The 22,739-nt window shown below is 38.6% G+C and overlaps 1 protein-coding gene across 9 annotated transcripts in view; it reads left to right on the top strand.

The window, feature by feature from the left end:
* The window catches only part of VPS13B (vacuolar protein sorting 13 homolog B), a 456,296-nt gene that overhangs the window by 8,662 nt on the left and 424,895 nt on the right, over positions 1-22,739 (top strand). The window lies entirely within an intron of this gene.

Raw genomic sequence — 22,739 nt, forward strand, 5'->3', positions numbered from 1 at the left:
GCTGTGTGTTTTGCAGATGTAAGAGCATGTTAATAGTGCTTTGCTGGAATTTTCCTACGACTTGACAAAAAATGTATTTCAAGAATAATGCAGTTTCCTGCACACTTCCAACTTCTTCCTCCCAAGGAGCAGTGCTGGTTGCTTGAGACAGCTGTGGGCAGCACCACTGAGCATTGGGCATTTTTCAAAAGATGTGGTGTTATTATTAAAGGAGTGCTTTAAAGATCCTGGAGTGTAATTCTTTTTTCCCTTCAGAAGTTATAGTATTTGGTTGAATGTACTTAGAAGCTTTCTTACATGAAAGGGTCTCAAAGGGCTTTTTGTTTTGTTGCTTGCAGTAATTTGCCATTACACTGTTTCACAGGCTCAGGAAAGATTGTCTTCTGCCACAATGAAACTGAAATATGCAGTGGCTCGATTTTGTTCTATGTCTAACTTAGTTAACAAAAAGTACTTCAGTATTTTAACGTTGGACTTGGTTTTTTTTAGTCAGTATGGTGCTTTAACCCTAGAGAGGTTTTGTGGTTGGGGGTTTTTTTTGGTTGTTTTCTTTTTAAATCCTTGTTCACATTTTAATTTCAACACAGTCCTCCAGCTATATTAAGGATAATACAAAAGAAAATTCCAGTTTGTGCTAAGCTCTGAAGTGTTTGATAGGGTGCTTGATGAGCTGTTAACATTTAACATCAATAATTAGACATAAGCCAGTAGAAACATTTGAAAACACATTTCCATTATGTTTAATATTTCTTGTAATATTCTTTCACTGTTACAGAGCTAAAAGGCTTTTGTTGCTGTAATAGAAATCTCTAGACCTATGTGTGCCACTCATAAAGCATATACTTGCATTCTGTAGTTCACTCTGTGTGCATGCATGCATATACACATATGTATGCACACCAACGGCCAAATGCTAAGTACTTTTCTAATGGTAAGGTAAGATTTTGAGGCCAGATGTTCCATGAGAAATGTTTTAGAAGCAGCAAATTGCAACTAATTATAGAAGTTGCAGAAAAAGATCTGTAGCCTATGACTTTGTGCAACCCAGAACTAATATTTGATATTGGACCATGCAGATGGCTGCTGCTGGAATGATCAGATTTCCTGCTTGCATGGTATTTGAAACTTAAATTTTGTGGTGCATACAGTAAAAGGTCAAGTGTCATGAATGTAAAGCACTCTCAAAACAAGTATTTGTTACAGATGTTTAAGATTCAGAGGCAAGAAAGGTTTTTTGAAAATTGCAACTGACATTTGAACAAATTATTCAGTGGTATGTACATTCAGGAGGCTAAAATTTGGGTCTGTGCCATAGAAGGATTATCTTTGACTAACAGGACTGTAAATGAAAACAGTTTTATGCTGTTTTCTGAGGATATGGTTTTAAAAGTTGACAGCTTTAATTTTATTTCTTAATTAATATTTGAAAGTTTTTTTATAAAAAGAAAATGTTTTGACAAATTCTTGTGTTCTAACTTCCAGTGTGACAATGTGCTTGGACAAAGCCAATTGTCATAAAAATGTTTGCAATCAGTGAATAAAAAACCTGAGTGAAATAAAATATATCTGTGGAGCATAGTAGTAAAATGAACTTCAGTGAATTTAGCACCAACTGGAACTGTTCTACCAAAAACTTCGTATCAGTGAAGAGTGTCATTAGCAAGAAAGTTTAGTTCTCAAAAATGGATTGGCTTGATCCCGTGTTTCCTTCCTCAGGTCAAATTTCTAATAAGCACATGCATAATTTCACCTGAACAAAAAATAAAGTTTCTGACCTCAATTTAGTGTGATGTATATTCTTTGGAAAGGGGCTATTTCAGAGGTTATTGATTTTGAAGATCTGTGGGGATTCAAATACATGGTGTTGTTGGAAGCTATTGTTGAGTGGACCCTACAGATTTTTGTAAGCAAAAAAACCTCTCTCCTTTTGTATGTTTTTGAGAAGCTTCAGCCCCCTGGGGAATGCTTTTGTACATCTGTGCTTTTACTCTGATGCTGTGTCATAGTTCAATTTCAGTGCTAGGTTGGCTGATTTTTTGGTGTTTATGCTATTGCAGCATCTCCTTAGCTGAAATGAAAGTTTGGAGCGGAGAGTAATAGCTCAACTTCTAGTTTTATGCTAATAATCTCCTTTTCTAAGGAGAAATGTTGTATAAGAGGTAAGTTTGCCCAGTGATATACAAAATCCACGGTGTAGAATTAGTGATATTGTCAGTGAATTTCAAAGTTTGAGCCTTTCAAAGGTCATTGCTTTTTCTCTTTGAATTCATATGGTGCAAATTGGCTGAGATAAGCCTGTGTGTGTTTTGTTCACCTTCCTGACATTACAACTAACCACAAGACTAATCTTCTCTGTGTTCAACCTTGAATTCTGTGGGTTTTAGTTTTGGAACTGATGCAAATCAGGAGATTCAAGGAGAAATGTTTTATCTGTGTTACTGCTTCACTTCTGCGTCCTTGTCTTTAATCAGGACAAAGTGCATCAGGAGTATGCTGATGCATATGAAGATGAAAACTTTCCCTACCCCAAGGATGACTAATTATAGAGTCATGGAAAACTGTTAGATACAAGTGCTAACAGGGGCACAGGGAAGCCAAATAGTTGTTTGGATCAGCATACAGACAATTAAGCACTGTTCCTTTTATGAGATACTACAAAGAAAGTTTTGAAGGAGTGTAATAACTTTGCAGAAACAGTGGAAAACAGCCCACAATCATGACTGTCAGAATAGCAGATGTATTCTTATCTGAGAATCAGTAGAGACTGCCATCAAAGAATGCTGAAAGTAGAAATTGATCTTGACTGGGAAATGATTAAGATGGTAGATAAGGTATGCAGGACAGGTTATGAAGGACTGAAAGTGAAGACAGAAAGCTTGTATTTGAAGGTATAGTTATATGAAGTTTTTTGTTTAGGTGGTAAAGCTAGCTCTAGGTCTGAGGCAATGCTTTGCTGTTTTTCTCCTTCTCGCCTGGGTTGTAAAAGTTTGGTTGAATGTGGCTGTATGGACAAGCAGTGCTCTTTATTCACTAAATCATGCCACCCAAGGCTTTGTCCAGCCTGGCCTTGAACACCGCCAGGGATGAAGCACAACCTCACTGGTCAACCCATTCCAGTGCCTCACCACCCTCACAGTAAAGAATTTCTTCCTTATATCCAATCTAAACTTCCCCTGTTCAAGTTTTAACTCATTACCCCTTGTCCTATCACTACAGTCCCTGATGAAGAGTCCCTCCCCAGCATCCCTGTAGGCCCCCTTCAGATACTGGAAGGCTGCTATGAGGCCTCCACACAGCCTTCTCTTCTTCAGCCTGAACAGCCTCAACTTTCTCAGCCTGTCTTCACATGGGAGGTGCTCCAGTCCCCTGATCATCCTCGTGGCCCTCCTCTGGACTTGTTCCAACAGTTGCATGTCCTTTTTATGTTGAGGACACCAGAACTGCACACAATGCTCCAAGTGAGGTCTCACAAGAGCAGAGGGGCAGGATCACCTCCTTCGACCTGCTGGTCACGCTCCTTTTGATGCAGCCCAGGATACAGTTGGCTTTCTGGGCTGTGAGCACACACTGCCGGCTCATGTTCATTTTCTCATTGACCAACACCCCCAAGTTCTTCTCTGCAGGGCTGCTCTGAATCTCTTCTCTACCCAGCCTGTAGCTATGCCTGGGATTGCTCCGACCCAGGTGTAGGACCTTGCACTTCTCATGGTTAAACTTCATAAGGTTGGCATTAGCCCACCTCACAAGCGTGTCAAGGTGCCTCTGGATGGCATTCAAGATCAAGGTCTTTATTTGTGAAATATTTTCATTACTTATTTCCATAGTGTTATCTTTAATTCAGTAAATCTGATACCGAATTTTAATACTCATATGTGAAATTCAAGGTGAAGGTTGTATCAAGAGCTGCTGTACATGAAGCAAACTATGTGATCACTAGTGTTGAGTTATGATCTCAGGTTAATGATGAGGTTAATATGAAATTCATCATTAAGCAGCCAGCTCATGTTGCTTTTATTTGTGTTTTAATAGCTTAGTATAGCAAAGGGGATTTTATCCATTTGTCTGTCTGTGCATACAAATAAGTGTATGTAAGTAATAAGAACAGTTTTGCATCTTACTTTTAATGGAAAAAATCCTATATGTAAATTGGACTTTAAGTAGCTGAATCTTTTCCAAAGGTTTAGGAAGTTTTGGCAGAGCCTTTGGTTGGATTTTATGCCATTTGCAGTCAAGAACTCTAGTCTGAAGAGTTCTTCTGACATCACACTGTTCATAGAAAACATGTGTTTTAGGTAGGGGATTTTATTTCAAGGGTATTATCTTTCTAAGGGAGAAATACCATGTTCTACAAATCTCTTGCAAAAATATTTAGTAAACTTACTCTTTCAGCAGAGGAAGCAGTAAATGCAAGCTGCAGCACCTGCTAGAAGAGGGCTTGGAGCATTTGGTTCAGACACTTGTTGTCTTTTAATATCCAGTGTTTTCATGTGAGTGGCTGAAGAGGAGGTACTGAACAGCTTTGCTTAAAGATGGGTTAGTATTCGTATGTTCTAGCTGGGCAAGCAAGAGTGACCATGTAATTTACTTCTATTTTTTTCTACTAAGCACATTCATATGAAAAGACTTTAAAAGCAAGGTATCTGGCATTGTAAATTGCAGTAATTCTGCTGCCAAAAGAAGAAATCGCCTTTGCTGTGAATTTGTTCAGATGCCTGTGGACACATTTCTTAATACTCTAGCTGTACAAGTCAGTCCACTGCCATAGCATTGCCTCAACCTGAATAGCTGGCTTGCTTACCTAAGTCCCTCTTACCATTTTAGTAATTTTGGATGCTTTTCTGACCACACAAACTCTAGATGACCAGGCACAACAGGGAATGTAAGTGACCACTGCAACTGAACTTTGTGGTTGTTGTAATGTTCCCCCAGTTTATCATGACAGTGCACATGTACGTGAAAGATGGAAACAAGATATGTTTTCCTTTCTTTCTGCCAGCTTGTCTTCTAAGTAGTCTCCAACTGGCTGAAAATTAAATGCTTGTTAGAAAGATTTAGATCTTGATAGTTTCAGTCCTTGAAATATTTAGGCCTGCAAATGTCAACATTATACATCTCTAAAAAGAGAGGCCAAGTACACTATATCAGGCATATTTTCTGTGGAACCAGATTCAGGAACAGAAAAACAGTCAAAAATGTAGTTTGGGCTGTATTCTCACTAAGGAGGTTGGATTTTTGAATGCAGTTCAAGAAGGATATTGTCAAAACGATTAATGGTTGGACTAGATGATGTTAAAGGTCTTTTCCAACCTCAATGTTCTATGATTCTAAAATCAGCCTTGTTGTTATCACAAAATGTATTGAGATTGTATAATAGCAATGATTTTCAATAGATTGTGGGTTGGTTGGTTTGTTTGTGGTTTTTTATGTTCAAATGGATGCACTTTGCAAATTGCAAGTGTAATGAGCAGAATGCAAGGCAAGGATATGGATCTGTGCTGGTGCTGGTGTTGCAAGGTTAAGGGAGCTGCCAAGAGCTGTGTGTGGAGTTACAGTTTTCCCTTCAGTGCCTGTAACAGTTGAAGCAGTAGTATCTAGTTGAGTAAATGTTGCCTTTTCTCAGCTTGCCTGTTGTTTTCTGAACAAGACCTTATCTGTGTACCTCTTTATGCTGTAGTTCAAATAAAATTTGTGCTTTTGAAAAAATCTGGCTGTCCAGTGTTACTGTGCTTTGACCTCTGTCGTGGTTTGGTTTTGGAACTAATGAGCTGGATCTCTCTTGGATGAAACTAAAAGGAAAATGTATTCTAGGAGCATGGTAATGTGCTCCAGCGGTTAACTGAAATTCATAAGAGCTATTGCCTTGTGCAAGTTTTTAATAGAATCAATGTTCTGTGATCACCAGCCATGGTGTAGTCTCAGATTAGGAGCATGGTGAATCCTACTAGGCCAGTTGTGTGTCTTTTCAGATGTTCTGGCTGACTTGGTTCATAAAATCTCTCTAACCCACACTTAGTGCCTACTTCTCTGCTCTTTATAGTTAGCATGTCTGTGCCATTAGTAATCTCACAAAACATCTACTTACTGACATGGTGCAAACACCACTTCTTTTATTTTCCTCTTTCCTCCTTTATGAAAGCACACCCCCTAGCATTTTCTGAGACTGTAGTGAAGGTGTATGTTCCTCTTATCCAGGGGCTGAGGAAAAAGGTAAGAAAGCAAAATCTAAGCTGCCAGAATGATAGATTTTTATCACTCTCAATTTTTATAATGATTTAAGTAGCAAATGTTCTGCAAACAGTCTGTAATTGCTCCCTCAGAATGTAATTTCTCTTAAACTAGAAGAAAAAAAGAAAACTAACTGTGGTAGTCAAGTCAAGCAGGTCCTGTTTTGCAGGCAAGTACCAGCACTTGATATCTATGTATTTGGCATGGATAGAAGAGGGCAAATTAATATTCATATCCTACTTCCAGCAGTGTCTTGAACTCTGTGTAAAGCGCAGAACCTTCTGGTATGAGATCACTTGTCAAGAAAACAGAGTTAATTGGAAGAATTTTAGGCAGGTGAGGATGCAGTGATTAACAAGGAAGGTAAGGGACACTGGCACAACTGAGCAGTGCAGCTGCACTTCAGACTGTCATCATGAAATTTCTTTCTTAGGCATGAACAAGTGAAGTCCTGATGTCCTTCATGTTGACAGACATCAAAGTATAGTCTCATTACTGTGCGTAAACACCTCATAAGTGGTGCCACTCTTTGTTTTGTGGTCCTCTGTACTGTAGGAATCTAATTCAGTGCTGGTAGAGAGCAAAATATTTCTGTTTTGCACGTTTTGGAAGTGTAGCTCTAAAATTCTTGTTTTTATTGCTCCCTCTCTCCTCTGAATTGCCTCTTTCTAAACTGATGATTTGCTTCAGTTTGCAAAAATGATTGAAAGACAGTCTTCACAATGCAGTGCTAGTAGCTCTAAAGCTAATTTGACATGTATATATTATCTTCAGTTGCTATACTGGCGGAGGACCACTGTCAACTGCTGAGGTTTTGAAGTTCAAGACCTCAAATTCCCTAGGTGCCTTGTGATTTGTGATACTTTGTATCTTTTGGTATACTCATACAGTTGGTTTGATAGATGTATGCACTAAGCTTCCTGTCATCTGTTCTAAATTGCTTTTTTTGTTTTCTAAAATTTAAATCTTTAGAATTAAAGATTATTTGGTTTTTAGTACTATTAAGCTATATTGGCTTAGACTGAATCATTGCCTTTTTAAGATGTCTGTTGTGTGCTGGGGAATGTGGCTCACCCAAAGAGGAAAGAACACTTTTGAAGTTTTAAACAACCCATTGCCCTCAAAAAATTAGTCTGCTTGTCCTTTAAATACAAGGACAGAAATATATTTGCTTATGTATAAATATGGGTTATATAGATTAATATTTTAATTCTTTATGCATCTAAGTGCACGTGAACTTCATTTTAACTCCCAAATCAATGTCCCAGGTTTGGAGACTGAGCTCTTTTTCAAGTGCTTGTGTGGTGCTAGCTGTGCACCTCACTTAATATATGACCTTCCTGTAGGCTGTTAAGCAGCCCTGCAGCTGCAGAGGCTGCAGCTCCAATTTTCTTCGTTTAGCAGGTAAAGTTTGACTTTTTAACAGGGTGTTTGCAGGATATGTACGTTTTCAAGAGAGCTCTTCTAGAGTCATCGCTGTCTTGCTATAGAGTCCTATCATGTTTACAAAAGTAGGCACTTAACATCATAACCTCACAATTTCTATCAGATTTAGCACAAGGAACATGTTTGGAGCATGCCTTTTAAAGTTAGTTGGCCTTATGCAGGACATCATCCTGCTCTTTTGCTGGAACCTGCTGCCTCCAAATAGGAAAGGAAAGATGCAAACATTTAATGGCACATTGGCTCCTAGTGTTTACAGGCTATTAAGCTGAATGCAATGGACACATATGTCACTAATATCAATCAGAAGCCATTAAAAATCCACCAGTATCTTCACTTGCCACTCCACCAAGTGTTGAAAATTTTCTTAATCATTCAAGCCCAAAAGGAAAGGACCAGGGTATTGTCACTTGGATCCATTAAGGCCAAGTTGTTTCTAAATTTTATAGACCAATGATCATCCAAAAATCTTAACTTTCATAGAAGATGAGGGGGATTAGGAATTGTAAATTATGATGAACAACATGTTCAGGAATTTTGAGATTTATTTCATGACTGAGATGTTGTCTATGGAAGGCGCCCTGGAATCAGAACTGCACAGAAAGCATTACAGTTTGACTGAATCTGTTTTAACCTATAAGGCAAGTGTCCTGGGTTCAGCAGTAGCAGTCATTTTTTTCTCCTTCTTAGTAGCTGGTGCAGCACTGTGTTTTTGATTTTCAGCCTGGGGACAGTGCTGATAACACCGATGTTTTTAGTTACTGCTCAAACGTTTAGTCTGACCAAGGACTTTGTGAGTCTCATGCTCTGCCAGGGAGGAGGAGAAGCGGGGAGGAAGCAGAGACAGGCATCTGACCCAAACTAGCCAAAGAGGTATTCCATATCACAGCACGTCATGCCCGGGATGTAGCTGGGAGTTACCCGGAAGGGCTGGCTCACTGCTCTGTCGGGCTGGTTTTCGATGGGTGGTATCGTATTCTCTTCCCTTGTTATTTCCCTTATCGTTATTATTCTGGTAGTAGTAGTAGTGATTTGTGTTATACCTTGGTTGCTGGGCTGTTCTTAACCCGTGGGAGTTGCATTATTTCCATTCTCCTGCCTGTCCCTCTGGGAGTGGGGGGCTGGGAGGAAAGAAAGGGTAGGTGGGGGGAGTTGGTGACAGGGTTTAGACCACGACAGCAAGAAATGATAATTCATTTGTTTCAGCTTCAAATGTCCCAGAAAAGCTTACTTTCAGTAGCAAAGTTTAAAATCTGACAATACTTGAATCATTCCGCTGTGCAAGACTGGAGAACATAAGTATGGAAATTCTGTTAGCAATTTTCTGGATGGGTAGAACATACCCCAAATTGAATGACGTAGCTCATATCATAGAATCATAGAATAGTTAGGGTTGGAAAGACCTTAAGATCATCTGGTTCCAGCCCCCCTGCCGTAGGCAGGGACACCGCACACTAAACCAGTTCACCTAAGACTCCATCCAGCCTGGCCTGGAACACTGCCAGAGATGAAGCATTCACAACTTCCTTGGGCAACTTGTTCGAGTGCCTCACCAGCCTCACACTAAAGAACTTCTTCCTTATATCAACCTGAATTTTGCCTGCTTCAGTTTTAACCTGTTACCCCTTGTCCTATCGCTACAGTCCCTGATCCTAAAGGTCCTTTCCAACCTAAATGTTCTATGATTCTATAATTCTGTGATTCTAAGAGTCCCTCTCCAGCATCCCTGTAGATGTATCTTCAGATACTGGAAGGCTGCTGTGAGGTCACCACACAGCTTCCCTTCTCCAGGCCGAACAGCCCCAACTTTCTCAGCCTGTCTTCATACAGGAGGCGCTCCAGTCCCCTGATCATCCTCATGGCCCTCCTCTGGACTTGTTCCAACAGTTCCATGTCCTTCTTATGTTGGGGTCACCAGAATTGTACACACTGCTCCAACTGGGGTCTCACAGGCGTAGAGGGGCAGAATCGCCTCCTACAGCCTGCTGGTCATGCTCCTTTTGATGCAGCCAGAGATATTTTTGGCTTTCTGGGCTGCAGTCATTTTCTGGGACTAGAGATTATTCAAGACAAGGTGTGTGTCTGTTGCAATGCCGTGTCAGTGCACTTTACAGTTTCAGCTCAACATAGGGAATGAGGAAGCAGACTATGTCCTTTTTCAAAACTGAGTTGATTGGGAAATAATACAGTGAGAATTCAGAATCTCAAAATTTAGCGTTAAATCAACATATGTTCATAAACATGTTCATATGGTTTTTCTCAATAGTATTATTGTTGGTGGAAAACAATTAGTTTAATTGATGAAAATTGAAGTGTTCTGAGCTTACTGGATATATGCTGCTGTTGCTGAAAACAATAGCTGGATGTCAATATATAAGACTGCCTGGAACTGGAGTGTATTATGAGTGGAGATTTGTTGGTGTAGAAGCTGCAAACCATGCTGGGAGTATGTCCTGGCTAAAGTGTTTCACCAGATCTTAGTTGTGGAAACTTGCATATTGTTGAGAATATTTTATTGTTAAGTAATAGTAATAGTCATTTTAACCCATTTCTCTCTCTCTTCTCTCCCCCCTTGCTCTTTTATTTTTGCTTCTATAACATTCTCTAAAATGGATTCTGGTATTTGACTGTAACTTGCCAGTGGCAACTTACGTTCTATTAAAAAAAAATCAAACTATATACACCAACAGCCAGTAAAGCTCCTTGACCTTTAAATGTGCACATTTCTCTTTAGTCATGCCCATGAAAACTTAAAAATGTATACCAAATGCCACTATTAACAAAATATGCATTGTTTATTTTAACCAAAAGCAAGTGTTTCTCTATTCTGCATGGGTAGTCATGTTTCTGTGCTCATCTCTATATGAGTCCTACCATACAATTTCATTTTAGTGAGCTGCTTCTTACACATTTATTTGACACTTAACATCCATACATCTCCCACTTCTGTTATTCCCACTTTACGTGTGAAATATGTCAGAAGTTGACAGTTCAATAGTGTTGCCCATGTGGAGAGGAGAAGTTTTTGTCTCGGAGGAAGCTGATGTTGTTTCTTTTACTCATTTAAAACTGTAGTTCCCTATTTCCTACTTACTACTTTAGATACTTAACAAGTAAGGAAGCATCAGACCTACTTACCTGTTGTGCTGCGCTGGTGCAGAAAGCTGGTTCTTTCTGCATATGTGTGTATGTATAAATGCATGTTAAAGGCAGCTTTCTATCCAACTGCTTTTCTTTTCATTATTGCTTAATGGTAAAGTGGAACAGCTGGGACAAGAAACATTAATAGCACCTAGTACACAGTTGCTTTGGACAGTCATAATTTCCCTGTTACTTCACTTTTTTGTAAGGCAGTGGTAGCAGAGTAAAGCTCTTTTCTGACTGTTTTGTAGGCAGATACTCTCTCCTGTGCCCAGCTGAATGGTTGTCAGTGTATATTCAACTTATTTTCTTCCTTCGCTTGAACCACCCAAAACAGTTTTTATTTCTGGAGTTCTTTTATGGGCCATCTTCACATGCTCTGTAATCACTAGAAGACTGCAGACCCCAGATTGAGTACTTACACTATGTAGTACAGCTATTTTCTAGAAAGCTTACATTAAGATTGTGAATGTTATGGTTTTTTATAGATCAAATCAGCTGAATTTGCAGTGTGCAAAGAAAAGGGGAAGAAGATATGCAAGGGATTTTGAGGCTGCAAAATGAACTTTGAAACCAAATGTCAGGTTGAACTTTTGGCAAAGCATCACTTAGAAAGTGCATTGTTGAAATGTAAATAATAGTTTTGTTCTGTACCAGCTAGGGTAGTATCCAGTACTTTTTTTTTTGTTTGAAGTGGCTGTTGCACTTGGTAATTGAGGTGATTACATGTAGCAAACCAACATCATAGTAAGAAAATGAATGGCATAATAAGTTAAAACATGTAGCAGTGACCATTGTAACTTGCCTTTTAGAACTTTGGAGTAAGCTGTAGATCTCAAAGCTGTGGTGGATTTGAGTATGAATGCACTGGAATTACTTTTAGTGCAGCTGAATGTGGTATGTTTCTGGAAAAAACCAGTCAATAGATTAGTAGGTAGAAAAAACTATTTTTTTGATACACTTGATTACTGAAAGTAGAAACCAACAAAAGTATTTATTTATTTTAATTATGCAGGTGGGCAAGTAGATAAAGGACTTGAAACTAGATACTACAACCTTGCTGATTTATATTCTAGAAAATAGGTTTACTAAGGCAAACGCAAATACTGACATGTAAGTGGTGTATTTCTTTTTATAAAGTACAGAGAAGCTGTTCTGCTGTGTAGATACAGGTGTATAAAGTAGAAAGATTAAAAGTAATCCTTGTACCTTTACTGATTTTTACTTTGCTTTCTTTCTGAACTACTTTCAGCAAGGGAATGCAATGCCAATAGTCAGTGTCTTTGTTCCAAGCTATAGGGTGAAAGGATTTATATATCATCTTTGGCATAATTCCTAGAAGTCTAGGGTTGGATTCTGATTCAGCTTTCCCTGGCGTAGGTCTGGAATACCTCAATTGATTTACTTTGGAGTAATTCCAGATTTGTCCCAGTCCAGCTGACATCAAATCAGGACCCTACAATCCAGCTTTGTTTTATGTAGCCAGGTGAAGAGTTTGGATTGGTATGGTGTAACAGGGAATGAGGTGAGGTAATGGATTTAAAAATATTTCCTTGGAGAGGAAGTAGTTTTTCCTCATTTGTTGATAGATTAAAGCATAGTTAAATTTGTTGGAATGTATTTTAGCTCCTCATTATAGCAAACCCTACTATTTCAGAATGGGCATGATTACAGATTTTGTAGTGGAAAAAACCTGTAATTTATCCACCTTTGGTAAAAGCATCTTAAAATTCCAAACGACAAAATACTCTTAATTCTTTCATGTATGAAGTGTACTCTGAAATTATAGCTTGTTCCTTTTGGAAGGAGTGGTATTTTCTCTGAAAGGGTGTGATTCAATTATAATTTATTAAATACAGTTATTAAACTTAAGCAGAAAAATTCCCTTTATTCACCTTTTGGTTGTGACTTACCTTACAGTACCTGCATGTAGAGTGGTCCCTGCTAAATAATTTTGATGCATAACTGATGTAGATTGTTTTTTATTTTGAATGCTTTACGGGCAGTAATAAACTCTTATCCCAGTGAGCTGTACTACTTCCAAAGAACAGGGAAATGTTCACGTTTAAATGGGCACTTGCTCTTTTGAGAAAAAATCCCTGTCTTACCTTTTTTAGAGGTCTTAGAACCCTAAGGAAATTCTACTGTGCTGTTAGCAATACTCTGGACTATCCAATTGTCTCAGTAAACTTCCTAATTTAACTCCAACTGTTAAATAAACATGAACTTTAAATATTTATTTCTTTGCCTCTGGAGAAAATGGAACAAACTTGATCCCTCTATTGAGGTATGATTTTTCTGTTTTTTTTTTTTTTTTCTTGTGTCCTCTCTTTGGCATTTTTGTTTGGTGGTTCTGCCTCTGACTGGGTAAGAAACCATGTCCTGAGGCCATGACCTTGGCTTATAGAGAATCCTCATTTGGTTTCATTTACCCAGGCACCTGTCAGCTTTGGTTGGTGTCTAGTAGGGCTGTTGGTCAAAACACAAAGGTCTAAAGAGCCCTGAATGCTGTTGGGTGTTGTCCTTCTTTTTCAATGTAAGTCCTTCCACATTGCACCTAATTGGAGGATGAATAACACAAAGAGCTGCTTCACACGTTTTTATTTTATATGCATGACTCATTCTTCTGGAAGATTTTGTCATGTAAAGGGCTCTACTGATTGCAGTTGCTTAATTTGCAAGTATTTTCAGTTGAAGCTGAAAATGTATTTTGGTTTCATTAGACAGCAAAGCACCTTTTTTTTCTTTTTCTTTTCTTTTTTTTTTTTTTTCCCTTTCTTATTAGCCTGACAGCATTATCCAGTATTTCTGGTGATGGATTCCCTGAAATGAGCTAAAAGCTCTGATAATTATTTAGAATTAGGCCTAAAGCTTATTAACCCTGATGTTTTACAATTGTGTGAATAATAGGGGACTACTTTCCAGCAAACCACAGTGGTTTTCCATGCAGTTCTGTGAGCTAAGTGGTCTTCTGTAAGTGCTGCCCTGCTATCTGCTGTGGGGAGCAGTTGTTTCCAGTCCTTTGAGTGGGTGGGCTGCTCTTTGATTTGCTTTTTATTCCCACTGGCAGGAGTGTTGTATTTCATGGCTTCTGGGACACTTTCTGTAGGTGAGTATCATCTGGACTGTGTTGTGTATGTGTGTAGTTCTGCTGCCTCCTGGAAGCCTCGGCGTTTCTACTGGATTCCAGGTGTTTAAGCTTTCTGCCCTGCAGTTTTTCCCCAGCAGGGCCTGATGAAGATCTGAGAAAGTGGGCAGACAAGTGTGCTGCTGACTCCATACAAATCATTCAGCCTGTTCCTTATAGACCTCTTTCCCATATGTTCCTCAGCTGTGGACAGTGACAGGGCTGTGGGGTAAATGCATTGTTCTGGCAGTGGGAAGCGGCCATCTTCCCTGGAAGCTCTTCAACCCTTTTCCCAGCGTGTATTTAAATATGGGCTCATTATATGATGGGGAAGAAGCTACAAGCCTCCTAGATAAAATGGTCGTGGGGAGCAGGCTGCCTGCTCCAGAGCAGTCATCTGGTGTGCAGCTGAGGCTCTTTAGGAGAGGAGGCCAAAGGGAACAAGCTAGATGAATTGTCCTGCCATACTACATACGGCCTGTGGGCTATAGGTTGTTCATCCTGGATATTTGCTTACAATCATGAAGAACATTGGGATTTTGCAGTAAAACTTTAGAAAAACACTTAACAGCATGAGAAAAATCTGCTTAAGCCACAACGAACTCTCTAATTCTTTTTACCAGTCTTCCACAAGAAGGGAGCATCTGGTGGACAGAATAGATCAGAGTCCCAAGTGCATATGCTAGTGGTTTCATTGTCATCAACAGACATTACATTTTTGTTGATTTATTTTGTGCAACAAATAAAACTTCATTTCCTGCTCTGTTAAGGATGTTCTACTTTGCTTGACATGTACAAAAATGAACTATGGTTGTATCCATATAAAAGCTGAAGGCAATTGGGTGGCATGGAGTGAACAGTGGACATTTTTTATTTTTATCTACCTATATGCACACAACAGTTTTTTCATCTAAAATCCTCTAGTTATTGGTGATGCTAAATCTTATGCAGTTAACTTTCCTTCCTCAGGACTGCTATCTAAAGGTCAAGATACTCTCATATTTTCTGAATTTATTACATATCTGAGTATTCCACTCATAAATGTGGCTTATAAAACTGTAGTTTATTACTATATACTAATTGATTAAGCACTTCTGTTCTCAGTTAAGTAAAACCAAGGGAACTGTGCCTATAGTTGTTAGAAATCTGAGATTAGTTTCTATCAGTGAGTGTATAACCCAGGTTAACTTGAAGAGCATGCTAAAAGTAAAATGACTGAGCAGTTATGACATTTTTGATGAAAACGTATTTCTGCAAAATTGTGTTTTCTTTCTAATGGTTTTACAGTATTGTTTTAGCCTTTTTTTCTCTTTTGTCTTGGGGGAGCGGATGGGACGTGGAAGAAACAAGATACTGTGTTTGGAAGAACACAGAGCAATATTTTTGTGCTTGTCAAAAGCAGGACCCTCACATTTTTGGGACTATTCAGTATTGAGTTGTATCTAATTAAGCGCTGCTCTGTTGTGTGTAACTTGTAGCTTGGATGTCTGTTTCTCCATTCTGGACTGTGTTTCTGGCTGTTTCCTCCAAAACATTAGTGGTGTCTTTTTCACTGAAGTGCCTAATAAAGGACGTGAATCCTGTGCTTGTACAGGGCACCATCAGGAATATTTTCTTTGGAGGAGAGCTGGACACACTCAGAGCTAGTGTGTCTCAAGGCCACCCTTCACTTCCTGGTTTTTTCACACACACAGGTATTTTGATCAGACAAAATAAAGGTGTGTCAATTTCAGGAATATTGGAAACATTTATTTGAAACCAGTAACAAAGTACAGTGTTTCAAAAATCTGAAAGTAAACTTTGGTGCTTCCAGTTATTGTTCCCTGCCCTGTTTTTATCTGTATTAAAGTGCATTAGTGCTAAAAGCAAGTTATCAAGGTAATGGGACCACATGAGTCTGACTGTGGTGAGTTGGCTAGTGTTTTAGCAGTTGGTGAGGAATGGACTTGTTTCAGAATTGCCAGCTGATGAGCACTGATATTCCCTCCAGCCATGCTGGACCTGGCTAGAAGTTGATTATTCTGGCCCACAAATTCTTAATTTGGGATGCAATTATATGATTCTGACTGTTTGAGGGTAAACTGCAGCTAGTTTGAAACTGATGCTTTCTGTCTTTATCCATTATTAAGCCAGTCTTTTGATCATACTAATACCAAGATCCTACCATTCCTTGGCACCAGTGGGGTTGGTACAAGTCCTCTGTGTGTTGCTTGCTCATAGAAGATGGATTACAGCTCTTGAAGTAATTGTTTATGATCTGCTGACACTGGTCTTTTGTGATTCTGAGTTGCAGAACAAATGATGGGTAGTGCCACAAGAAGAGAAAGCTGTGGGGATTGCTGCTAGCAGTTCTGAAGAGATCCCCTGCTAGTGACATTCCGCTGTAACAAAAACATCAAGGAAGTGTGGTCTGGTGGGTTTTGCTCTTAAGAGTGGTGGTGCCCTTCCCCTTCAAACTTTGTCCTTTCCTGCTCTGCTTGAAGGCTGTCAGAGAGCAGCACCGCACACATACATGTTCTTTCCTTTCCCCCTGACTACCTTATGCCTCGTCTCAAAATTATCCTATATTTTTATTCTTTTATCCCCCAGTTTGTTCTAGTGTTAACATTTGCTCATTTTTTTGATGTCTGACCTGTGAGTTTTGCCCATCTAAAATCTCGAGTGTATGAAGTTTTAAATTTTATGACTATGTAATACTGGATATCTTCACCCAATTAAAAATCTTGATAGTGATGATACTTGAGTCTTTAATGTGTAGCATGTTTGTGTTTTATACTGTTTTTTCATTTGAAGAAACACATGTCTTAGATCTATGCAAAAGGCTCATGTATAATAATCCTGTGAAGGTAGAAAGCAAGAACATATTTAAATGTCGTGTTCTACTATTTTCAGTGTTTACCCCTGCCCTAGGGAGACATGTAGCACTTTTTAAAGTGATTTCTAAAAGCAACCTCATGAATACCTGTCAAGGTCCAACTGGATAAAATCCAGTGTTGAACATACTTTGCTTGTGATCCCCAGAGTGAAATTAAGATGCAAACGAGGTCAAGTACCACAATTGGTCTCTTTATTTATTATAAAAAAAGATTATTATTATAAAAAAAGATAATAATAGGTCATAAAAAAGGATAGAAATGAAGCAAGCATTCAGGGTGCAGAAATAGTCAACACCATGGATCCAGTGGTGTCCCAAGGGTCCATAGTTCTCTTCAGTGGTTGGTGGCCCCACGGCGATTACCTTTTTCCGCTTTTGTAATACCTTAGGGGGAAATACCTCTGTTCTTAATGTCACATACTGCACAGTCCTGGTGGGTCACGTGCATCCAGTTTTGCTGGTCTTGCAGCCAGCTCTTCCACTGCACATGCCTGGTAGCAATCCTTGGGGTAATGGACAGCAATTCCTCACATCAGTCCTCGAGATAATGGACCCTGGAGTCTTATCTCAACTCCTCCCACCCATTTCTCAGGCAATGGATGGTGGAGTCCCATTTCAGCTCCTCAAAACCCTCTCTCAGACAATGGACAGAGAAGTCCCATTTCAGCTCCTCACAACCATCTCTCAGACAATGACAGTAGAGTCCCATCTCAGCTCCTTACACCCATCTCTCAGACAATGGATGGTGGATGGACTCTTATCTCAGTTCCTCCCACCCATCTCTCAGACAATGGATGATGGATGGAGTCTTATCTTGGGTCCTCACACCCACCTCTGACATGGTGGACCTCAGCTTCTCACACCAATCTTTGAGACAATGGATGATGGAGTCTGATCTCAGTTCAGTGTCTCACACCACCTTCAGGTCATAATAGCTTCCTTTGTATAGAATGATTTTCTTTCATGGTTGAACACTCTTGTGATGAATTTGAATGTATCTTCCTGTCATCTTTGCTGGCTGATACAGCTTTTTGCACAAATCAAAATATTTTTGGTATTTATTCTTGAGTATAAATTCACGTGTTCTGTAATGTTTACTCTTATTATTGAATAAGAAATAGCTTTGATCATGCAAGGTTATCCTATTTTTTCTGCACTATAAGAAACAAAAGTATATTCCTAAATACACATTCTTTCTTTGCTCTGGTTTTGGTTGTCTGTAATATGTAGCCCATTCAGGAAGGAACGGTGGCTTCATCTGTCTTGTTCAGCTTCTGAAGGGCACCAAATAGTATATTCCCACATGTTGGGGTTACAGTGTCTGCTCAGTAAATCAGTTCTTTTGTACCCATGTAACAGCAGCTGTGACAGACTTCTAGCAATGCGTAAGTCTTTGGAAAAAGTCTGTAATAAAACTCATAGGTTTATCAAACTTTAGAACTAGTTTCTAGTACATAAACATGTTCAGAGATAGTCCTCACTGTGGGGCTTAGTCTCTGTTATATTTAAACTGCATACCTCTTGGTGTTCACTGTGTAAATAGCTAATATTCTTTTTTGTTTGGGCCAAGCACTGGCTCTGTAGGTTGTGCAAAAGGCTTCTTGTTGCTACAGGGTGTAGTGTTTAAGATGCTGCAGGAGATCAGGTTGGGGGTGACAGTGTTGCTACTTCACTGCCCTTGTATGTGAGAAGTCTGCAAAGCCGCTGACTCCAAAGGTTGGCCATCTCATCCATTGTTATCCACAGCCCTTCCCTCACTGTGTGTGTGGCCTAGCAGGTTCCCTAGTTGTCAAAACTCACATGTAGGTAGTTCACTAGTTTTACCCAGTGTGTTTCCTGTATTGCTCTTGATTAATGCAGTTCTGAAACCAATAGTTTTGTTGCCCAAAGATTAGTTTGAACATGTTTAGCCATTTTAATTTCCTACACGTGAGTGGTATCTGCACAAAATACCATGTGAGTAGCCGGTAGTTTCACGATTCTCTGGAGGGCATAGTTTGCTACAGCTGGTTTTGCTGTACTCTTATTCAATAAAGTGTTTTACTGAATAGCTCATAACAAGGTGCTGTTATACAGTCATGGTGGTATTTTGTAATATAGCTACAATAATCCACCTGCATAGACTTCAGCAAAAGGCTTAATGAATTGAGTCTTCCCCTGTTGCTGGCTGCTCCCCACTCTGAGTTGGAGAATGTCCCAAACTCTACTTGAAGTGTAATACTGGGGCAGAGTAACTTGGAAACTCAGGCTCCTTCCATCTGAGAAACATAGCTCCTTCCTTCAGAAGGTGGTGGTGGGGGAAGGAAAATATACAACCTTGCTAGGTATGGAGGGATAACAAACATGCCTTTCATTGCTTATTGGAAATGCTTGAGCACAGAATCTCCATTCTAACTAGATTGTCTTACATGGTCTGGTTCTGTATCAAGAATAAAAGGATGTATCCGAGGTGCATCCTGGCACCCAGTTTCTGAACACTGTGCTGTGGGATATTCAGATGGTTTAAAAGGTACTCATCTAAACAACTGTACTTTAGTATGGTGAAAAACCTGTTTCCAATAACTTTTATAGATCTTGCAGTATTTAATATACATCTAGTAATAGCTGTGTATGTAATTGTCTCTGTATGATCAAAATAAATTACTGGACATACTTTTACGTTCAGATGCCAAATTAAAATTTACTGTCAAATGTGAGTGAGGTTTCTTTTTCCATTTAATAATGCTGGAACTAAGATTTACCGCGCTGTGTGTAGTTCAACTTAGTATGTTTCAGTTGACTGAAGTATTGCTGTGAGATGCTTACGGGAATTTTCTCATGCTAGTTGGTTTGGCTGTTGTTCAGAAACCCATTTTCATAACTTCTTCCAAACTATTTTGGTGAACTTACAGACCTTACATATAAACCATGTAGAAAATTTTAATCCTTTTAAAATCTTGTAGAGAGACAATTGTGCAATGGAGGCTTACACAGCAAAAGAGATCAGTGAAAGAGAGCTAGAGTAATGCCTACTAGTTGTGTCTCTTCCTCCCACCTTGGATTAAGCCAGGTGCCTGGCCATGTTGTGACTCACACTTTTTGGTGAAGATTGTATTTCTTCTATATTAAAGATACTATTTTAAAAGATTTTTTGTTTGTTTGTTTCTACCACTCTGCTTTCTTCTTTGCTTTGTCTCTTTTCATCTTTGTCATACTATCCACCTCCATTTCTGATAATCTACTAGTCATCCTTTTTGGCACTATTCAGTAGTCAATATTGGTGTAAGTGGTTGTTGAAGAAGCTTCCTACCATCCTAGATGAATAGGCTTTTAAGATCAACAGGAACCTTTTGACCATCTAATCTGATTTTCTTATAAGAAGGTGTCTATAAATTGAACTAATTTTCCCTCATCTTTAGGGCCACCATAAACCAGGTTTCTTCCTTGGGCTAACATATGGAACCCAAAAAATTAGTTTGTTGCCTAGAAGTTTTTCTTGGGTATGAAGGATTGTTTTTAAACCTGATCAGGGACACTGTAATTTGATCATTTTAACAGTAGAAAGGTGGGTAAGGACTTGACTAGTTGTCTGTGGCTGGTGTATACGTTCTTCATGAGGTATTTGGCAAAATGAGCTATGTCATCTTTTGGTTGCATGAATACAGGTGGATAGACATAAGCATAACGGTGTGTATTAAGCCAAGTTTAGCATTTGCGTAAGAGCAGTGATGGAGAAATTAGAGGGGGCGGGACCAGTAAAGAAGTGCCGAGTAACTTGGTGCTTCTTGAGTCCTCTGGGATGTGATGTGCACCATGTATTTCTGCGTTTGTTTCCTCAGCACTGTGTGGAACATGCCCAGTTTTCAGACTGGAAAAACAGCTCTGGTTTTATGTGTTTGATTCAACTGAAATGCCTTGCTGCTTTCCAGCGCTTGCGCTTTCATTCCTGCAGTTTTCTATCCTTCATGCCACTGATGCAGCAGTCAGCAAAAATTCCTTTTGGAGGCCCTCAGTTTCTGGTGCTTTTGAAGACTTCTAAAGTTGAAGTTAGAATTGTTTTAAAATATTTTTTTTTTTTGGTGAGGATTTAATCTTGTTAAAAAAAATTAAACCATGTCGGGTGTTCTGCATTGGAGAAATGTTTCTGCTGTGTTTGGTCATTTGTCCTTTATGATAGAACACAAAGCTACTGCGAGGAGTTACTCTGTTGCTTTCTGCAGCTGTAAATCAGGATTGATTAGGAAAGAGTATGAAAGTGCAGTACCCTGAAACTTGGTAATTTCCAATCTTTTCTATGTGTAAATCCTCAGCAGCCTTGAAGTGCTTTCCTGCTTTTGGTAATTGTAAATAATCAAGCTGTCACTATCTATAAATGCAGCCCCTTGAAAATCAGTGCTGTGCACCTTAATTAAATATCCCAATGAGAGACAACAAATATGATTTAATCAGAGATTTACATTAATCAGAGCTCTCTGTAAGTGAAAAGCTAATGTCTTGGTATATTGACTGATCTTTAGTGCCTAAAGATCTTTATCCTAAACAAAGCTTTTATTCTAGAACAAATCCCAGTTGGCCCCATCATGTAGAAACAAGAGAAATGTGTTCAGTCTTCTGCTATCTCACATCATGCCTGTTAGACTTTGAGACATTTAGTTTTTGTTATGTTTGGAGCTTAAGAATTTTTCCATCTGATACTAGAAAAATGTAATATTCCAAATCTTGTTATGATTGACCTAAGTGGTGTAGTGGTGAGACTGGCTTGCATTTTACAAGAAAAATCTAAGCCTCTGCTTGATTTCCTAAACCAAGCATATTCTTATGCAATAAATAAATAAATATGGTTTTCATTATGTATTTTTAGCACTGTTGTTTTATAATCTTAAAAAGTCTATAATCTCTATATATTTAAATAACCTGATCAGAGAAGGAAATGTTTCATATTGAAGTGTAAACCTGAGTGGGGGAAAAAACAAACCAGGCCAAGATCTTTTAATTTACAAGGGTAATTACGAAAAGTTACGGATGTTTGTTACAGAAGTAATAGACAAAAAATACTTTCCCTGGCCTACAACACATACCACATGCAAAGTTTTTTATTAAATGCAAGGATATTTTTCTAGTAAAATATCACATTGTGAATACCACAGATGAATATCACTTACGTGATACTTGTCACAGGAAACATTTTCACATACTGTTTTGCTAAGCTGAGTACAGGAACACAGATTACTTGTGGAAAATGTTGTGCTGTAGTTGGGCCATCTGTGTTTTTTCTCTAAAATTTATTTTGCGAACGAAATCTAGGGGAAAAACTGCATAGTACGAGTTTTGTCCATGAAGATATGTATGGGACCCTTTTGTTTGTGGAAATAGTTGAAAAAATAATGTCTGAATAGATAATGATATTAGAAATCTGACACTTTAAACAAAAGTTTATAAATATATAGTATGTATATAGATACACAGACTATATGTAAGTACCTATCAATTTAGCTATAAGTATACCCACATATACTGTGTGTATATTAATCTGTTTTTATATACTACACAATACCTTCTTGAAAAGTAGTTAAAAGACTGTAATATAATCTATCTGCACATAGGAGCAGAGGGTATGTGACAAGCAAGAGTGCAACGAATGTGATTATACTCCAGGTTCAAAAGAGCAAAGGTGGAAGTTTCCTTGTTTTTAGTGATCTTGTATGTGACAGGTTCATTTTTTATTTGGAAGTGACATTTTAGAAAGCTGCATCTGTACGTTTAGAAGAATAAATAATATAAATTTGGAGATAAGTTTATCATTGATACTTGTCATGTAAAAATTTATAAGGACTTGTAGATGATAGCACTGTGACTAGTACTATTTTTGTTATCTAGAGTTTTCATGAAAATCATAAAGGTATATATACAATTGATAGCTTTTCCATATTCTGTGTTGTGATTTGGCAT

The sequence above is a fragment of the Psittacula echo genome, assembly GCF_963264785.1.
Source record: "Psittacula echo genome assembly, chromosome: 2".
Classification (NCBI taxonomy): domain Eukaryota; kingdom Metazoa; phylum Chordata; class Aves; order Psittaciformes; family Psittacidae; genus Psittacula; species Psittacula echo.